The sequence below is a fragment of the Lepisma saccharinum genome, chromosome 25 (genome assembly GCF_977018435.1).
Source record: "Lepisma saccharinum chromosome 25, izLepSacc3.1, whole genome shotgun sequence".
Classification (NCBI taxonomy): domain Eukaryota; kingdom Metazoa; phylum Arthropoda; class Insecta; order Zygentoma; family Lepismatidae; genus Lepisma; species Lepisma saccharinum.
This window is the reverse complement of record NC_139253.1, coordinates 52,204,881-52,226,313: the sequence shown is the minus strand read 5'-3', so window position 1 is coordinate 52,226,313 and position 21,433 is coordinate 52,204,881.

Below are 21,433 nucleotides of genomic sequence, written 5' to 3'. Positions count from 1 at the left end.
AATTCCTGACTTCTAGCTAATCATAGTAACTGTGAATGTATTGTTAGTTGAAATGTTGGAACATTAATTCATAAAAGAAGAAAGTCAACATATTGGTGTAATTACCTAGTGAGACAATAGGTGGTTGCAGGAACCAGCCATACGTTTCTATTGTTATTACAGCGTTTTCAGACCGAAGCGACAAGCGACATGGGGGTTTCAAATCGAAGTAACAAACGACATCCCTTTGTAAAACTGTAAAAAAAAAAAAAAAAAAAAACATTCACTGAGAATGCGCAACAAACGAACCGAAGCGTACACGCTATTGAAAAAGACGACCTACTCTGAGTGACACGCAAGCAACAAGCGACACGTGCAGCTTCACATGTCGTTTCGGTCCGAAAGGTTACGTCCATTTCTGAAGGTTAATTTACAAAGTGTCTTTTGCCGCCTTGAAAAGTTAATTCAATATTTCCTTATAAACTGTTTGCATAAAAGTACCAATTTTGAAACCCTTTGTACATTTTTTATAATTTCACTTATTTCGCTTCATAGTAGATACACTAATTCATAAAATTTGTGGTTCTAACGGAGTTAATAGGTATAGCTAAGTTTCAGGTTCAAGAATATCATTTATGGGGTATAAGGGGTGCTCCTTCCACGTAGTGCACCCAATAGTCAACCTCACTTCCACGTAGTATACCCTGGACTGCAGACTAACGAGGCTCTGGCGACTGGCCGCATGGCCAATATAATTCTCTGTCGTCCTGTGTTTAGTCCTTATTTGTGCTGAGCGCCCTTTTTAGCCTCAGCTTTTAACCAAGGTAAGGAAATTTTAGTTTTCAGACACGATTTTATTATTGTTATGATAAAGGGCTGGACCCCGTATAGTGTGACGGGTGCAAAGTAGCCTCAGTGCTGACGCACCCAAACAAATTTTAATTCAAATTCAAAATAATTCAAACATCATCATTTACGAATTAAACGTAAATGAGACACGTGGCAAACAATACAGTGGTAATACATTTAAAAATAAAATCAAGTAATATAAATGAAACGTGAAATTTCTCACATTCCATCATCGCCCACTGTTCGAGGTGCCAAGATGCCAAAGAGCATGATATTCCTTCATAAAAAAATTTATGCATTGCATCATCGTCGCAGCAACAAAGAAGAGCGGAGAAATCGATGTGCTATTTAATGTGCATGATTTATCAATTAAACTTTGTCATAGGCATGGTTGCAAACGAAAATTGTCCCTTGTGATTATCCATAAGTCTCTCCGAATTGAATCTATATGTATAAAAATGTACGTATGTGTGTATGTTCAGCAATAACTCTCGAATGCCCGGATCGATTTCAACCAAACTTGGTGCACGTATCACTTGCAAGCTGGAAAGAAATACTGTGGGGGTAAGACACCCCCGGCACCCCTAGGGGAGGGAGTGGGAAGGGGACATAAAATAGCATTCTGTTGCATTTTTATGTCATATCCTGCAAGTTATGCTTCCTGCAACAGAGCACGGCGAAGTTGGTTGCCTACACAGAAGGTGCGATATTGCTATCCTCTAGTACTTTCAATACATATCACTTACAATCTGGAAAGAAATACTATGGGGTAAGACACCCCTGGCAGCCCTAGGGGTGGGGTGAGAAGGCGGTAGCATGTAAAAATAATCGAAAAAGATCGATATTAGTATGGAATCCATAGTTTGCGGGGTCACTAAAATAAATAATGACTTGCCGTTCAACTTCAAGTTAATTTTACACTATAGTTAGAATTCATTATTTTCCTGTCTAATAGAAGATTGGGATAAATAAATACCCGTGCAACGCCGGGCAATCAGCTAGTTTACTATAAATAAGAGTATACAATACTTTCATATTTTAAATTATTGATTGTTATTACTACCATTAAGACCGAAAATTTGTATATCATACATTGGTGTTTATGTTTATTCACGACCCACTCATATGCTCAGAAATTTGGCAATAGTATTAACACATTTTCTGAGTAATATAATATTAGTAATTAGGAGTGACTTATTATGTACTTACTCATTTATAATGTGAAAAACAATTTCTCTTCTGAAGCGCTCATTGTCGCCATTAATGTAAATGGTAGTGGATAAATATCCGTTTGCTGTTTCATAGATTATGTTTCTTCGAAAGAATATTTGTTTCATACAACGTGCACTAAATCCAATATTTCACTTCGTGAGAAATATAAGAATGCAGATTAATATCCATTTCCATGTAAACGAGAAACAGAGAAATTGGAACATTGTTTCAACAATAACCAAGGTTACCGAAATTACTCCAATATTCAAAATTGTGGTGCATAGCATAGAAATAAGCAAATGCTTACTGCATATTATCGTTTCAAAATACTTAGTCCATTCTTCAAAATACTTATGATTTCTGAAAATATTGAATAGTTCTCACAAGAAACGAGGATTAAGTCAGGAAGGATAACACTCTGCTCTCATACACGCAGATAGTCTTGTAGTAAGGATAGAAATTTCTCCATGGATGTTGAATCTCGATTGTAATTTGTGAAAAAGGAGATTATGATTAATTTTTTTGAAGGTTTTGAAATGTCCAAATATATAACATCAAGCTGGGAATTATTTGAAATTGATTTAGTAGCATGAGAAAGTGATACTGAAAGATTGGTCAAGCAAGAGCTGCCTGGAAGGAAACCATGCTGAGCAGTATTTATAAGGGGGATGTGAACTTTAGCAGCCTGCCTTTGATTATTTTCTCACAGACAAGAGAGAGAGAGGTGACAAAAGGGAGATTGGTATGCAAGATTTTATGGAATGTTTGTCTTGAGATTTAAAGATCTGTTCAATATTGGCACGCTTGAACAGGTCAGTCAGAACAGAATTGCATCCTGAGCATCCCGCAACCAACACCACATTATAGTGCACAGGGGATGCATATTCACAGGTGCCAACACAAAAGTTGTGCCTCTTGGACTTCCTATCCCATTTTACGAGAACGAAAGAAATAATGAATGTGGTAGATCATTTCACTGTAGAGGGAACAGAGGAGTTTAACAAAATAACATTAGGTTCGCAAAATGTGATTTAATATGTCAATTATGCAGTCATTTGCAAACAGTTTATTAATATTCGCAAATATTCTAACTTAAATAACTGCCGTAACCAGTTAAAAGTTTTGGGGATTAATATGTATCCAGCTGTTAAATATTGATGTCGTCGGCTTTTGATGATGAAGGGATTAATATAACAGATGTTTTGTGTGTCTTGCGATACCTTCAAAATCTACTTACGTTATTATAGGTTTTATTTTCGTAGATTTGAAAACGATGTCTCGGCGTTTTAAGGCATATTTTTAATAGAAACTTTCTAATAGAGAGCCTAGTTTACGAGTAACTCGGGGAAAATGAAAAAAATATAAACATTATTATTCCATTTATTTACATATATGTAGTACGTGCCTTTTCCACCAATTTCAGCCTACTGGTTCTTAATCTTCTGAACAAAATTTACCTGTACCTAAAACAGTACATCAAAAAGTAATATTTTAAACATGGAATTACATGGATTGTTGTAAGAACATGCCAGGGCCCTGGGTTCGAATCCTGGCCTTGGAATGGGTGTTTTTTGTGAGTGTCTCTTCATCAATTTCATCATATCGTCATTCATCCTCATCTTCGAGGTAAGGTAAAAGTGGCAGAAAAGTGAAGCAAAATAAACCTAATCAATCAATTACTGCAAAAAACAGTTTTAATTGATTTCTTCCGGTATTCTGCAAGAAAAGAAAAAGATCTAATTTGACTAGGCTAGTAAGCACATAACGGTCCTCCCGTCGCAACGACCCCACAAGAAGCTCATGGTCGTAATTGCTAACTGGACCGTGATAGAAAGAACGCAATATGAAACATGAATTCTGCCACATCTCATCCCGAAGGCCACCCAGGACACTCGCTTTTCGCTAACGATGCTGCGGCAGACGTTTAATTACGACGCTCCGTCCTCGACCGCTAAACGCTGCATACGCAATGGCAGCTTCATTAATTGCTGCCTCTGCGTCTGATACACTTTGTCCCCTGCGAGTCAGCTGGTCGCGGTGGCGCTGCAGGTTTTTCTTGTTAGCAAGCAATGTATGCTAATTACGTTCATACGTCATCCGCCTGCGCAATGTGCTGGAATCGCAGAAATCTGAGCGAACTCGGTAGCCGTTAGGATAGCTCTCTGCAAAACAGGTATGTTTGATTCTTCTCGTACGTGATGACAAGCTTCAGCCTAGGGCGCCATCCACAAAAGGCTCCGTTCAATTTTATTTATTTATTTATTTTTAATACAACAATGCCATGACATTGAATGGAGAAATTTGCTCTTGACTGTTAAGGAGAAGAGAAAAAAATACAAGGTGTTACTCGACAATTGTTACCATTGAAGACTGTCAATTAATAAAGGGATCCATATATACTCCTTTAAGGCGTAGCCACGTATGTTACCATTAAACTCGGAACATGACTTTCCCTGTTCGACCACGTCACGAAAACATAAATCCTTTACGATTTATGAGGTTGAAAACGACGTTACAAATTTACTTTATTACATATTTTAATTATTATTATTAAACTTTTTCTTCTTTTACTTGTAAGTTAACACAGCACTGGAATTTTATGTTTCCCAAAGTTGTAGTACTAATAGTACGATTTTGAAGATTTTCTTCAGACACTAAGACATACTGCAAACACAGCTTTACGCTGAAAGCACCGTTATTGAGAGACGCGGTCTCTCAACGGCCGAAGTTCGAATTTCGTTTAAATAGCTCGGGAGAATATTTCTCCCCCCAGTCGGTATCTGAAATCTATCGCGTGCACAGTCGGTGCCTCGGAATTATACAAGTTGTTGAACTAAGAAAGTTATGGCGTGAATAGTTGTTACCGAACGTTACAAAAGGAGTTACAGCGAGGAGTAGTACAATATCGGAAAGGAGTTTTATTTCAGGAGAGTTCATCAGAGTTTCATCAACGAACCAGCGAGTCGATCGTCACTTCCAGATCTACAGGTAACGAACGTTCCTCTATCCTTGTCTTTCATTCTCTCACACCCTTGCCAGACCAGTCAATTGTAGTGTTTAAAGTTAATCGTGAGTGTAGTTCTTATTTCACGGGGCTAGCCCCCTCTTACGATACACCTCTCGCAGCCAAATAACTTCGAATAACTTCACATAGCCTATCTACGATCCCTTAATTCAAACAACTAAGAATCTTTAAATGTAACCTACATTACGTACATTTAAACGAGTTTTTCTTTCTTGATTCTTCATTTCGAATCGAGAGATCACAAAATGTCGGTGCACCGTGGGATCATACCTCAATTCTGCCTTGGGCGCCAAAATATTTAACTAGCTACGAGACTGGCAAGCTATACAGTGTTGAAATTAGACTAAAAACGAACACATATTAATGAAGAAGATATTAGCGACGGCAGAAGCATCTAAAAAGGCCTGAGCCGTAATTTTTTAAGAAAATTTTTATTTAGCGTCGCTTTTATGCCACTTTTTGTTAATCGCGACGATGAGGATGAGTGATGATATGATGAAATTGATAAAGACACACTCACAAAGAACATCTATGCCCAGACTGGGATTCGAACCCCACCGACGTCGTAGCGAGCTGTGATAACCAGTGCGCCAGGAAGATCGGCAGTTGCCGTAATTAGTGTTTGGTACACTTCGCAATCGATGCCTATGAGAGGTGAGTAGTGAAGTATGAAAAAGCGAAAGGGGAAGGCATGGGGCTGTTTCTTCTTTAATGGTATTCCACGACCTATTATATAATTTCATCACGATAGTGGGAAAGAATCCATATCTTTGTGAAATATAACTCACTTTCTCTTAAGTTGCTGACATTGTAGCAAAATTTCTTTCATACGTTTTACTCTGACATCCAAGTGTCATCATTCCATATGAAACACTTCATTTTCTTACACGTAATACGTTGGAGTACTGCTATCAACAAGACACCCAATCACATTCCTTCTTTGGATGACACAAGGGTCAAAAAATAGGAGAGGAAATTAGACAGCCTGAATAAGAAACATATATAGGAACTAAAGATGTTCAACACTGTCCCTGAGAAAGAGCCTAAAACAAAGGAAGAGGCTTATATTATTCATAGGTAAGTATGCATACGTACATGCATACGTCTCTTGCTCTTAACTTTGCTATAGCAAAAGCGACGTTATAGCTATAATCATCCAAAGAAGGAATGTGATTGGGTGTCTTGTTGATAGCAGTACTCCAACGTATCACGTGTAAGAAAATGAAGTGTTTCATATGGAATAATGATACTTGGATGTCACACTAAAACGTATGAAAGAAATTTTGCTACAATGTCAGCAACTTAAGAGAAAGTGAGTTATATTTCACAAAGACATGGATTCTTTCCCACTATCGTGATGAAATTATATAATAGTTCGTGGAATACCATTAAAGAAGAAACAGCCCCATGCCAATCCTGATAATTATTATGTATGAGAAGGAAAACATCAGTGTTGCACTGGGAGAATGGTGATCTCTATGAACTGCATTTCTGGTCTTGTGTTGATAGTGCACTCGTATTTATATCATGCATCATTTACATTAAGAATTCAATTACAATATTGTATTTTTATGTACATTTATTCTCCGCATGAACAATCTGCTTTCGCTCAATTGCGTAGTGGCAGCAGCGTTATCTTTACAATCAAGGTTACTGTTGTTCAATTCTAGGTAAGTTCAGACTAAGATTGTATGTCCAGTACAGATTAACCTTTTCGAACCTCAATGGATATGTTCCTTTAAATTTGTTTTTGAAATATAAAAACATATTTTATTTATGTTTAATCAAATGTTGAAAAGAGGTATTCAGAAACTATAGGTCTTTTCTACTGTTACGGCGGTCGGTCCTCATGCTGGGAAGGGACGTGGGGACGCAGACCAAAAAGACAAAAGCGGTGGCGCCAAGAGTTCTGTAAACCTCGTTCTACAGGCTGCTGCCTTTCTTATCGTCCTGAATTGGGGGCTTCCCCGCTCCTCACTTCCCTTGCCAGCATGAGGACTGGCCGCCTCAACAGTAGGAAAGACCTATAGTAAAAGTTGATAAAGAATTTTTTTGCGTCCAGAGTTTTATCCTTGGCCGTTTGATGCGAAATGGAAAACTAAACTCAGAGTAATTAAGTTTCAGGAAATATAAAACATTCATGAACGTCGTTTAAGGTACAATTATATCGAACTTCAGCACGTTGAAGGAAATGTCTGGAAATTTTGAAAAACTGAGTCACCGGAAAATAGCAGCACTCGTTCATTTGTCGTGAGCCACGTATCGTAGTTACAGCTTCCAAAGACAAGATGTCTTGGATGGCTCTTGTAATGATGGCCGAAGGCCTTTTCACCTGCCATAAATCATCCTCTCATCCCCATCGTCGCGAGGGAGGAAAGTTCAAGCGTAAATAAGAGACGGGAGACGTTAAAGTGAGCGCCAGCAGGGCTCTAAAGACAAGACGTGCAGGTGCGAGAGGAGGGGGAAGATGAGTTGAGAGGTGAAAGAGGTGCAGGTGATGTCGTAACGAAGTTGACGTGAAGCGCGTCGGACGGGTAACGCCAGCGAAAATGTGCAGCTCAAGTAACTAAATAAAACGGTTAAATTCGTCATGTTGGAGGATGTTATTGTGCGAAAAAATGACGAAATTTCTTGGTGTTTGATGTGATGATGATAATAAAAATTAAATAAATAAATAAATAAAAGCAGCACAAGGAATTCGTTAAAGTTCAAATTTCACTTTTGATTCATTATTATTTCTAAAGTTCAAATCACCAACCCTGAGACCTTCTGTAAACAAAACAACGTGCATGCAGAAAGCATTGCAAACTCATAGAAGTAAAATAATCCACACGAAAATCCAGCGTTGTTACAGGATTCATTACGTAAGGTAAAACAACGGCCAATTTGTAGTATGGGATACGCTGCCACAAATGACGTCTCACTTTAAACCCAATGTTCTTTCTTTTGTACTTATTGCTTCACCTTTATGGTTAACTCTTTGCACCAGTAATCATTTCCATAAATTTGGCTTCTTTCTTGCATTGCATTTTTTTTAGACAAAGTGATATAACATTGTAATGTATTTTTGTAAGGTTTGATATATATAGGAGTGTATTTGAAATTTGTTTGTAGATTTTATGTAAATTGTATCTCATGTAAATAAATTATATAATGGGCATAAACAGCCATATGCAATGATCAATATATTGATGATGATGATCAAAACAAGACAAAGAAAGTTAGTAAATTTATTGCTGTTGGAAACTTCGACAAGCATGCTAATAACGATTTCTTTCCGCCAAATATAGTGCACTTCGTGAAATAACTTGGTGACATGGCAAGGCAAGATAAGTAAGAACATTTTGTAGGAATATGCATTGCAACTTTCAATGACCTTAGAGATTTGTGTACATAATGATATTTTATAACATTGGTTATTTTCTAAAAATAATCATGTGAACAGCAAGGAAGTAGTGCCACTTTCAACATGGCGAGTTCTATGCGTGCGGGAAGGTCTCCGTGTTCAGTGATACATCGAATCGTGAGACGGTTTGTTTACAGAAGGTCTCAGGTTTGGTGATTTACACTTCTTTTTAGTGTAACTATTATCAACATATTCAACATTATAGTTTACGACTTTAATGACACCTACTATCTGTTGTAAAATTAAACTAGAACAAACCTCCCTGACGTAACAACTTCTTGACCTATCACATAATTTCTTATTAATTATCCAGTGTCCCGTCATCCCCATTGACTGCCTTAACCAGATTACTACTGCTAGCTACATCTTTTGAAGTAGCTCCTCAATTGTTCTCACCATGTTGGGTCCCTATCAGAATCGAATCCGGAACCACTCGCATCAGACGCAAGCATTAGACTCCGACTACCTTCAAAATCAACAATGTTTCTCAAACTGCGACATAAGACTAATACGAGGGTCACTATTTATATTTTGAGCCTAACAATGAAAAAACAGGAATTTGGCATTGAAAACTGCTTTATTGTTTTTCGAAGTATTCTCCTTTATGGTCAATACACTTTTGCATTCGTTCGAACCATTTGTCAAAGCAGTTTTTCCAATCTTCTTGAGACACCTCCATAATATGGTTTTTGAACGCATCAACGGCGTATTCCGCCGACGAAAATCGTTGTCCACGCAATTTATTCTTGACATTCGGGAACAAGAAGAAGTCATTGGGTGCCAAATCAGGACTGTACGACGGATGACCCATCAATTCGATTTTTTGACTGTTCATAAAGTCGGTTGTTAGACGAGATGTGTGACAGCTGGCATTGTCTTGATGAAGAATGATCCGACGGCGTTTGTTTGTTTTCCGTATTTGACCGAAGACCTCTGGCAAACAAATTGTTGTGTACCATTCAGAGTTGACCGTTCTACGTTCCTCTAAAGGCACGGTTGCCACATGACCAGTTTTCCCGAAAAAAGAGGCGACCATTTGTTTCGATGTGCTTCGAGCACGAACAACTTTTGTTGGATTGGGTTCATCTTGAAACACCCATACAGTCGACTGCTGTTTACGTTCCGGCTTATATGCATATATCCATGATTCGTCACCTGTTACAATTTTATATACGTCTTTTGAAGCACCACGATTGTATTTATTGAGCATTTGTTTGCACCAATTGACGCGAGCGTCTTTTTGAGTTTTTGTCAAATTGTGTGGGATCCAACGAGAACATACCTTTCTCACAGCTAAATGATCATGTAATATTTTATATGTGCTGGTGGAACTAATGCCTATGGTTGCCTCAATCTCACAGTATGTCACATGACGATCTTGCAGTATTAGGTTTTGCACAGCATCAATGTTTTCTTGAACAACAACTGATTTTGGACGACCTTCGCGAATCTCGTCGGTGAGCGAATGGCGGCCACGATTAAATTCGTTATAACAGCGTTTCACAGTGGCAAAGGATGGGGCTTCATCGCCAAATGTGGAAGTAAGTTAATCGATGCACTCTTGTCTTGATAATCCACGTCGAAAATCGTAAAAAATCATCGCACGAAAATGTTCACGAGTTAATTCCATTTTATTGTTGTCGCGCAATCTCCAAGGCAACATAAACAACACAAATCAAGCTATTGACAAAACATTTGAAGTACGTTATGGTGAATAATGCCAGACGATTCCGTGCAAACGTCAAATCGCGCCTAACTTCAATCAGTGTTGTCAAGGCTCAAAATATAAATAGTGACCCTCGTATAGGGTTCTCCAATAAGAACGATATGATTTTACAATGAAATAAAATAAAAACTATTTCAGATACAACCAAAATGTTTATATTATATTGAAGCATAGTTTATTACATTATGTTTTGAATAACACATCATTTAAGTGTCCACCTCGACTTCGTGCACACGAGTGAATTTGATGAACCCAATTTTCGATGACTTTGTGCAATAACTCGGACCAAATGTCACGAATGCAGCGTTCGATGTTCAATCTTAATGCGTCAAGGGTTCGTGGTCTGTTTGCATAGACTATAGATTTCAAATAACCCCACATAAAGCAATCTAAAGGAGTTAAATCACAACTTTTTGGAGGCCAACTAACAGTTGCATTTCTTGAAATTATCCTTTCACCAAACTGTTCTTGCAATACGTCGATAGTGGCATTAGCAGTGTGACATATGGCACCGTTTTGTTGAAACCACATTTCCTCCAAATCAATTTCATCTAGGCAGATAGTGGTTCGGATCCCACTTTAAACTGTAGGTCCAGTCCCAATTTGCCTTACTGTGCATAAAGTGGACTTAAAACACCAAATCAATCAATCAATCAATTTCATCTAAATTTGGCCACAACAAATCTGTTAACATCAATAGGTACCGCTCACCAGTCACTGTAACTGCATCTCCTACCTCGTTTTGGAAAAAAATGGTCCGATGATGCCACCATGCCATAAACCACACTATACAGTGACCTTTTGCGGATGCAAGGGCTTCTCGTGAATCTCTTGTGGATTGTTTTCACACCAAAAACGACAATTTTGTTTGTTAACACACCCACTTAACAAGAAATGAGCTTCATCTGAGAAGATAATTTTTCTGCCCAAAATTATGATCCGTTTCGAGCTCAATAGAACGTCTATTTTCATATTTTATTTTTGGATAATAACCAAACGTTCTTGAAGCGTGTACGAGGGTTGCTGGAAAAGTTTCTGCAAACTACCACCAACAGTGGCGCTAGTGTTCTGCTATTATAAAAATCGGAAGAATAGACATTTTTTTATGTTTAAATTATCTTTGATTGTTTGTTTAAGCCTATTCGTTTATTTTTCACAGCAGTTTGAAGAAGTAGTTTCGTGTGAGAAATGGAAATTTCTCGTGAACAATTTCGGGCAATGATTTTTTATGATTTCAAATGTAGTTTAACACCAAAACAATGCATTGAGCGACTTCATTTGGCTTTTGGGGATGAAGCATCATCCAATAGTTGTACAATTGGTTTTCCGAATTCCAGCGTAGTCGCACATTTCTCAGTGATGAATTTCGTGAAGGTCGTCCATCCACGTCTGTTGTTGCCAGTAATGTTGATGCTGTGCGTGAAATGATTGACAGAGATCGGTATACCGTGAGATTCAGGCATCCTTGAACATTGATATGAAAGCAATACATACGATTTTGCATGGTCATTTGAACGTACGGAAACTTTCAAGCCGTTGGATCCCACACAACTTGACCGAAGTTCAAAAACAGGCTCATGTAAATTGGTGTAAAGAAATGCTCAAAAACTTCAAACGAGGCAAATCAAATTTGGTGTACTACATCGTTACAGAGGACGAAACTTTGATCTATTCATACGAAACCAAACCTAAACAGCAATCCACTGTTTGGGTGTTTCAAAGTGAGCCGAAACCAACAAAAGTTTCTCGTTCGAGGGTGCTGCCAAACAAATGATTGCTTGTTTCTTCGGTTATACCGGACATGTGGCAGCAATAGCTTTAGAAGATCGAAGGACTGTAAATGCTGAGTGGTATACAACAATTTGTTTGCAAGAGGTCATCAATGAATTGCGTAAAACAAACCCAAATCGTCGCATTTTTCTTCACCACGACAACGCCAGTTCACTCTCAGCACACCAAACCGTTGATTTTTTGTCCAGTAAAAATGTCGAATTAAAGACTAATTGTCCGTACTCACCTGATTTATCACCTAATGACTTCTTTTCGTTCCCACACATGAAAATAAGATGCTTGGTGAGCGATTTGTATCGCCTGAAGCAGCTGTTGAAACATTCCGAACAGCGGTTTCTGAGGTATCATCTTCAGAGTGAAAAAAATTCTTTCAAAATTGGTTTGAGCGTATGCAAAAGTGTATCGATCTTAAGGGTGAATAATTTGAAAAACAATAAAGCCATTCCCAGAATTTCACTTGTCTTTTTTCATATTGATTGCAGAAACTTTTCCAGCAGCCCTCGTATTTAGCCATGATGAATTGTCACAGTATACTAAACACAAATGACAACTAGTGACAGTTATAACATTTGAAGAATAGTTGCCAGTTCATTTCAAAATCATATCATTCTTCTTGGAAAACCCTTTATAAGAATGTATGTGAATCAAATCTAACTTCATTAAAGGTGTACGTTTCATGTTAAGTTTGGTAATATATGGTAGTTACATCTGTGATAAATAAATAGTTTGTAACACTTCCAGTCTATCATATCTGTATTAAGCGTGACATATGTAGGGTGTACCACACGCAGGGTAAGTTGTATGTATCGATAATCTACTACGTGAACCGAAAAAAGGTAAGTAAATGAAGCAGTTTGATTTCAAATACTACATGTGACGCAACTTAACATCCCTTATAGTGTTAAAATAAAACTGAAGTTGTGCAGCCAAAGACACAAATATTTTCAAATTCCAGACATGGTCTGAGTCAACACAGGACTTGACACCACTTGAACCATACCCAGCTGCTGATGCAAGAGCCAAGAGGTACCCAAAGTTTCAGAATCTACAATGCAAAATCGGACTTATTGCTACACCATTGCAGTTAAACTGACGCAAAGTATGGTCGTAGCAGAGTTACACTACTCGGGATGATTACTAAGTTATACCATCAATTTTCGTGTCGATCTAGTTGCATTCTTTTTAAAATATAGCTCCACCATTCCAACAGAGAATGGGTTCTCTGGCAAATTCTCCTCCTTTTCTATACAATCTTATGTCGTAATATGTTAGATAAATTTGCAGCCAGGTAATAACTATGAAATGTGAATGTGTAGTTCGTTTATGCATGCAAGGTCACTGTTCTAGAAACAATTGAACGCGTTCAATATTTAAAACTACAAAAAGGTTTCCACTGTCTTGAAACGTCTTGTTGAGAATTGTAATTGACAATTCCACCTTCAGAATTGCTCAAACAAGTCAAGAGTTAATAGTCTAGACTTGTAAGTTACGGTAGAAATTCACGAATGTCAAAAATAAGGAGAAATAATAAAGAATAGTAAATAACCAATAAAGTATTGCTTGTATTTGGTGTTATACAGCTATAGACACAGCTGTAATGTTACAATTGTGAGGTGCAAATGCGTCTGAGTGTGTCTGGCCTCAGGGCACTTACACACGGAACTAAAATAAATGGTAAAATAACTAATCTTAGCCTTCGAAAGCTCTCTCCTTCTATCTAAATATATAGTTTACGTGATTCGCCTTAAACGTTCGCAAATGGAGAAATCGCAGTTTAAGCCAACTGCATTAGCACTTCCATTCCCTGCTTCTTGAAAGGGGAAGCACAGCCATCGAGCGGGCATCAAAGGAGTCCACAAAACAATTCACTTCAGCAGAAGCACCACCGTGCCCCGACATCTCAATTAACGCGTCATTGATATTCGATACCCATCAGCATTAGTACATTACGTTATCGGCAGAGAAAGCTGGAGCTTTTTGTGCGGCTCTCTCAGATCCTCCTTCCGTTCGCAGGGCGTAAAATGGTCCAGGGATCACCGCCGGTAAGTGCGGAGGCAGAACGTGACCGCCGGCTGACAAGAAGCACGTCCGAGGGAGCCTCTTACGAAGGCCTCGGCGGTAGCAATCAAATGTTTGCAATATTTTGTGAGGCCGCGGCTCCTGCGATTTAGCGTTCATGAAAGAAGCTTCTGTCTATCTTTTCTCCGTTGCTTCTGGGGTTTACTAATCGCACGGAACCCAGATACCTTTTTGGTCAAGCCCCACCCTTGGTCTTCTGACGTAAGTGCGGAATGCCTTCGTTGTTAGGTTAGGCTTATTAGATTTAGTTATCTTAGCATAAACACATTGCAGTTTTTTGGGGCTTAACGCAACACTAGGAGTCACAAAGCCAGCCACACGTCGCGACGAGTCACAAAGGCAGCCACACGTCGCGACGAGTCATAAAGCCACACGTCATGACAACTCACAAAGCCAGACGTCACGACGAGTCATTTTGTTTGTTAACTAAAATCTGATTCCATATTTCGCGACTGCATTTAATTGCTCGCTTCAAGTTGCCCCCGTTTCCGGTTTGGATTAGATGTTTGTGCCTGAAGTGAATGGATTGACGCATGCGCAAATAGTTTTGTCGCAAGCTCCTCCACGCGAGACCAAATTTCACGGACCTTCATTATTTTGTCGCAAACCGTCACAACCTGTCGCAAGGTGACTCGAGTTAAATACTTCGTCCATCATGTGGCCTTCCATAAGGGACTATGGAAGACGGTTTGCGACAAGAATGGTTCGTCGTGTCGTTTCGTGACGTGTGCGGCTGGCGTAAGAGACCTAAACCTAACAACGAAAGCATTTGTCCTGACGTCAGAAGATGAAGGGCAAGGCTTGACCAAAAAGGTGTCTGGGTTCCGTGCGATGAGCGAGACCGCTTCTTTCTTCGAATCTCCAGTTGGCAAACGCCCTCCTTGTCCCAAGCAAGAAGTGTCGCAAGAAGAGGTTATACAACTAACTTACCCATCCTAAGACGTAATTAGGCACCACCGCTGGCCCTTAAACGAAGCATTAACCCCGTTAATAAAACTCGAAATTGGAACGAAGGTGCAGAAAAAACAGTTATCACGTAATGGAATTCTACGAATAAGAAAGGGTAAGGTAAAAAAACGAATAAGGAGAAAATCCTGGAAAAAATATATTAACCTAAGCCGATGCGCGCATTGAAATCTTAATTTTGTCTTCTTTAAGATATTTCAGCCGACAAATCTTGTTTTTCATGTTTTTTCCGTCTTCTTTGGTCGTTTCTCTTCGTCTCAAACTGGATTCGTCACAAGAACCAGCTACAACGTCACAAGAGTAGGCTTAATTAGCGGAGAAGAAATCGTTCGTTCGCGATGTCCCCTCAGTCTGTGAATAGGTGGAATCCGAAAGGGAAGAGCGTGGTCAGCATAGGAATCCCCGGACCACCATCCTCTACGCATCCCACATTCCTCCGTCCTAATGTGCTGAAATATTTGTCTCCGGTGGCATCGCATTTTCACCACTTTCCCTCCTTTCTCTCGCGTCGGCCGTCTACTTTCCCCGCATTCTTCCTCCTCATAAATGACAGACATTTGTTTATGTAACTTGTGCAGCTCGGCAAAAAAGAAAACAGGGAATATGATACGCGCTGATATAAATATATTGGTAACGCTGCAGCTTGTAAATATATGTAAGGAAAAAAATACGGTCAACTGGTTTCGAAACAATTTTTTTTTCTTACTTCAAGGACCCGGCTGACCAATGGAAGTTGCCAATTTGGATCATTTAATTGGCAGCGCCTCTGCTTCTATCTTGCGAACTGGTTTTTCGTAATTCCTTGGAGAAACTCCTGGGACAGTTGGAGTGTACGTATTTGAGTACCCGAGATTCTCTGGGTTTTATTGCGTTTGTTTTCATGTTGTCTTAACTAGGGATTTTTGAAGATTCAGCCTAATGGATTCGTACAATAAAAATTCGGATATGGAATACAGGATTCGAGTATCGAATTCAAGATTCGGTATCGATGTCAGGATTCGGTTATCGAATTCAGGATTAGGATATCGAATTCAGGATTCAAGTATCGAACTTAAGATTCGGTATGGATTTTAGGATTCGGGTATCGAATTCAGTATTCGGATATCGAATTCAGAATTCAAGTATCGTTTAAAGATTCGGTATCGATTTAAGGATTCGGGTATCGAATTCAGGATCAGGTATCAAATTCAGAATTCGGATATCGAATTCAGGATTTGGGTATCGAATTCAGGAGACGGGTATCGAATTCAAGATTCAATATCGAATTCAGGCTACGAGTATCGAAATCAGGATTCTGGAATCGAATTCAGGATTAGGATATCGAATTCAGGATTCAAGTACCGTTTCAAGATTCGGTATCGATTTTAGGATTCAAGTATCGAATTCTGGATTCGAGTAGAGAATTCAGGATTCAAGTATGAAATTCAGGATTCAGATATCGAATTCAGGATTTGGGTATAGAATTCGGGATTCGGGTATAGAATTCAGGATTTGATATTGAATTCAGGATACGGGTATCGAATTCAGGAATATAATTCGGGATTAGGATATCGAATTCAGGATTCGGGTATGAAATTCAGGATTAGGATATCGAATTCAGGATTCAAGTATCGTTTCAATTCAGGATTCAGGTATGAAATTCAGGATTCGGATATCGAATTCAGGATTTGGGTATCGAATTCAGTATACGGGTATCAAATTCAAGATTAGGTATCGAATTCAGGATACGGGTATTGAATTCAAGATTCGGTATCGATTTCAGCATGCGGGAATCGAATTGGGGTTTATGAAATCGAATTCGGGTTTATGAAATCGAATCCGGGATTAGGATATCAAATTCACAATTCGGGTATCAATTTCAGGATTCGGGAATCGAATTCAGGATTAGGATATCAAGTTCAGAATTCGGGTATTGAATCAATATTCGGTATCGATTTCAGTATTCGGGATTAGGATATCGAATTCATAATTCGTGTATCGATTTCAGGATTCGGTATCGAATTCATGATTCGGTATCGATTTCAGGATTTGGGTATCGAATTCAGGATTAGTATATCGAATTCATGATTAGGATTTCGGATCCAGGATTTGGGATACAGATCAATGATTCGAGGCAAACCTAACCGAATGCTGAATCCGAAGTTCGGATACATTCGGACCAGAAATTCAGTTATCGGATCTGATATACAGATCCTGATTTTGATTTGGATAATTCGGACTCAAATGCTTATGCCTAATTTTACCGCTTTTAGTTCTATAAAGCGAACGAAATCATTATTCGTCTTGCAAAACACTTCAATGTTATATCGGTAATACTATACATCAACATATCGATATGTTTGAAAGAAAATATTGATATGTTTAACACAAATGGAAATTTAAAAAATAATTGAAGGTACTGAATAAAATATCACCACTACAAATTCGATTGCTCAAAATTTATGTTATGTCCCTCTTGAACAAATATAAGACCAGAGCCCATTTTTAAGAACCGTATCTTCATTTTATTTTGTATTCTTATATCACAAAAGTTTTATAAGTGCATCAAATTTCCAGAATGATCAATTTTTGAACAGAAGTATAGTAACAATTAACCAAATATAATATAATGTATAAGTTTGAAATAAATCCAAGAAAGCTTTGCCAAAGAGTTTACGGGGATTCATCCCCTGCCAAAATCATTAAAAAACTTGCTACAATGGCAATTGTTACTATTCATCATTGAATGAATATAGTAGGAAATCCGAAGAATGATTGCAACTAGGCTTACTGAAACATAAGGAAAACATGAAAATACCTTGTAAAAAATTACGTTCCTCTCTGGAAATTATTACAATTGTCCCTTTACCTGAGTTGCATACATAATCACCCAACAACTCGACTCCCACAAGCTAAGAATGTCAACTTTCTAACAGCAACATATCACAAGTCCCGTTCTACCCTTCATATCTTACGCAATTTCCGAGAAAACAGAATACAACAAGTTTCCATCACTTTGTGTCCGTTGCTCAGCTTCTCAGCCGTCACATGTTGGCAGCTGACCTAAAGTTGAGGCGGAATGAAATTTAATTTCTTTCACGTCACTCCCAACCCTCCTCCACCACCACTACACTCTACAGTCAATATTTTTGTGCACAGGTACTGACAGCTTTTTTTTCACCAATTCCTGTTTCCACTCCTCCAACACACTATCAACCCATCCATGCTGTTCACCTGCTTGTACCACACGACCTCACTGTGCTTTACATGATCAATCTGTCACCAACTGACATGTTACACTGTTCAGCCTTGTTTTGCGCTCTGGTGCTACACCCTCTTTCCCCTCTTTCAGTTAATGGGCCATGATTGTCAAGAAAGTTGGAATAGGCAAAGTAAATAGAATCACTGTATCGTTGTCGAACAGTGTCATGTTTTGCATATTGACCACATTTGTCCCTGACCCCCTTATGTTTGTATTAATTTTCCTTTGCGTATTGTAGGTACTCATGTACTTTCAAGTATCTGTATGTTTGTCAGTAACAAAGGGAAGAAATATATTACTATTATTATTATTATTACTATTACAGAAGTGCGTAACATTCCATTTGAAAACTATGAGTTCAATTGTAACCGCAATTTTACAGTCACTGTAACAGAATTCCATGCAGCGCCTAACACTTACAAGTAGGCAAACCACATCACATTACAATTTAGCATATTGCCTAATATGCAGATATCATAGTGACAATCAGATAATAATAGAGCTAGATGTATTTCAAGAACCAACTCTACAAGTGTGTTATATAATATAGCAAACAGCGCGTTACAGCATACAGCGATGGCAGGGGTCCCGGTTTCGAATCCTGGCACAGGCAGGTGCTCTTTGTTAGTGTCCTTTCATCACACCGTCGCGATTAGCCAAAAGTAGCAGAAAAGCGACGCTAAATAACAAAAATCAAATCAAATCAAATATGCCTTTCCCCATATTTTTTTCGTTCGGTTTTATATATTTACAGTGCGTTAAGAACTGTCTGAGTGGCGTGTAGGGTCACAAGTCCAGATTCGTTTTTTTAAAGGCCTCCCTGATGGCGCAGTGGTAGCGTCGTAGCCTTGTAATCAAGGGATCCCGGGTTCGATACCCGGTGGAGGCACATAGTGGTTCAGATCCCACTTTAAACTGTAGGTCCAGTCCCGATTAGCCTTACTGTGCATAAAGTGGACTTAAAACACCAAATCAATCAATCAATCGTTTCTTTAATTACTGTGCAGTGACCCCAATCCTATCTAAAAACCAGTCAATTAAATTATGTTCATGGTAACATGAAATCAAGGAATAATTTTATAGAATTTTCACCATAAATGTTAGTGGAATTCAATTCATCGTACATAGTAAAGTTAATAAGCCTGTGTATATTCTTCTTCCCACCAAAAGTTCCTGTTTCGAATCCAGGCCTGGGCATGAGCTTGTCTCTTTCAGTGACTTTTCGATAAATTCATCTAATCAGATTTCTCCATATCGTCTTGATCAGCCAAAAGTGGAGGAAAAGTAACAAGGAATATGTGCAATGCAAAGAGGTTTTCTCCCTGAAATATGAAGGCGATAGGAAGCATAGTAATGCCAACTATTATTTTTGGTATATTATCACTAAATTAGGTAATGCAATTCTGATTTCTTGATTCCACATCCATAAGATCTTTATTTAGGTATTCGGCCCTGCGGAAAGTTAGTCACTTAACGGACTATCATAGTAATAACCCGATTTCCATGTCTTGAAACGTTCAACAGTTGACTTACGATTTGGCTTTATTATTTCCTGAGGATATTACAGAGAATTGCCTTACGGTATGAAGAAAATGAAGATGCTGTTTAGCGCAAAGAGCTAGAGAACGGAATAGCAGAGGTGAAGACGGATGACCTCAACTACAATAACACGTACAATATGATCCATCGGGAGGGTTCCAGGAAGGGACGTGCCAGATACCATCCGATTTCCCTGTCAACGCACGGGGATTCACTTGCCTTCGTTTTAATGACGAACATAAACAAGTGTTATAGGTTGTTCAATTCTCAATTGGAGCCACTGAGGATGTTAATCATAACGACATGAGCCCAACCGGCTCCTAGCCCATTGATGGAACAATTATGCGTTTTATTAACGTTTCGGAGAAAAGATAACGAGAAAGGCTGTAAACTCCAGCAATAACTCGAGGACCTACTTAAAGCGATCCCCATCAATCGATAAAAGCTTGCAATCTCCCCGCCGGAAATCATTGAATATCGAGAAAATTTTATGCTCCTTGCAACTTCCAGCGTCTCATAACTTCGAGCTGTCGTTAATTTGGTGTACGCGAAGTCTATTTATTTCCCGGTTGATTGAGCATCCGAACGTTTTTTACTCGCCCGATATACGAGCCTCGGTGCCCAGGGCTAGGTGTAATGGGAAAGTAAAAGTACTCATAAAGCTTTATAACTGTGGTTGTTTTATCAACTATCAAAGTGTTATTGGTGAATCAGAAGAGAGCCGCTGTTGCAGGCTGCAGTTACGGAAGATGGCCACATCGTAATTGATGCTGGAGTCGGACAAGGAGCAGCTCTTTCAATGAGACGCTTACAGAGAAGAACGCGCAGTACGTGGAAGAATGTTCCTTACGAGAAAAGGCCTATTGGATTGCCGCATCGTTACGTTTCCTCCACGCTTCCATCTTGTCTACACGACGAGGCTGTTTCCTTAACAATAAGTTATAAAGATAACAACAAAAGTACCTCTTTGGCGTTACAACTAAGAAGCCCAAGGTCCCAGGTTCGAAATCGGGGCAAGGCATTGATGAATTATTGTATTCCTTCAATCTAAATTATCAATCGATGTGATTAATTCAAGTGTTAAAAAGTGACGAAGTATTCCTAGTATTTCATTCAGTACATACGTAGCTTCTCTGCTAATAATTATTGATAGTAAGTTCTCATTTTCAAGCGGACTATAAATATTATTAATATTCGAAATTGTTTTAGAGAAAAGAATAACTTTCACGTAAGCATAATTACATGTAAATTTTGCTTTCATAAATAAAAGAAATGAAAAACTGTAAGATCGAAGATCGTTTTGTTCAGTAACACAGAATAGAGTCAGTGGTGGTTTTCATAAATTCCTTACACGTACACGTAAATAGTAGGATATATTATACTTCCGTTCTGGTTAAATGTACTTGAAAAAGAAGGATTACATCGCACTCCTTCGCTTGCACATAAATCATATCAATAATGGGACAAATTACAAAAAAGCTAATTCTAAATAAGCTTCAATAAATTGTGTGTCAAGGAAATGTCTTTAAATACGGTAATCAAATTTTTGTATGTATTATAGCAGTAATGGGACAAATGAAAACGTTGTTTTGAAATAAGTTTCAATAAAAGTTTCAACAA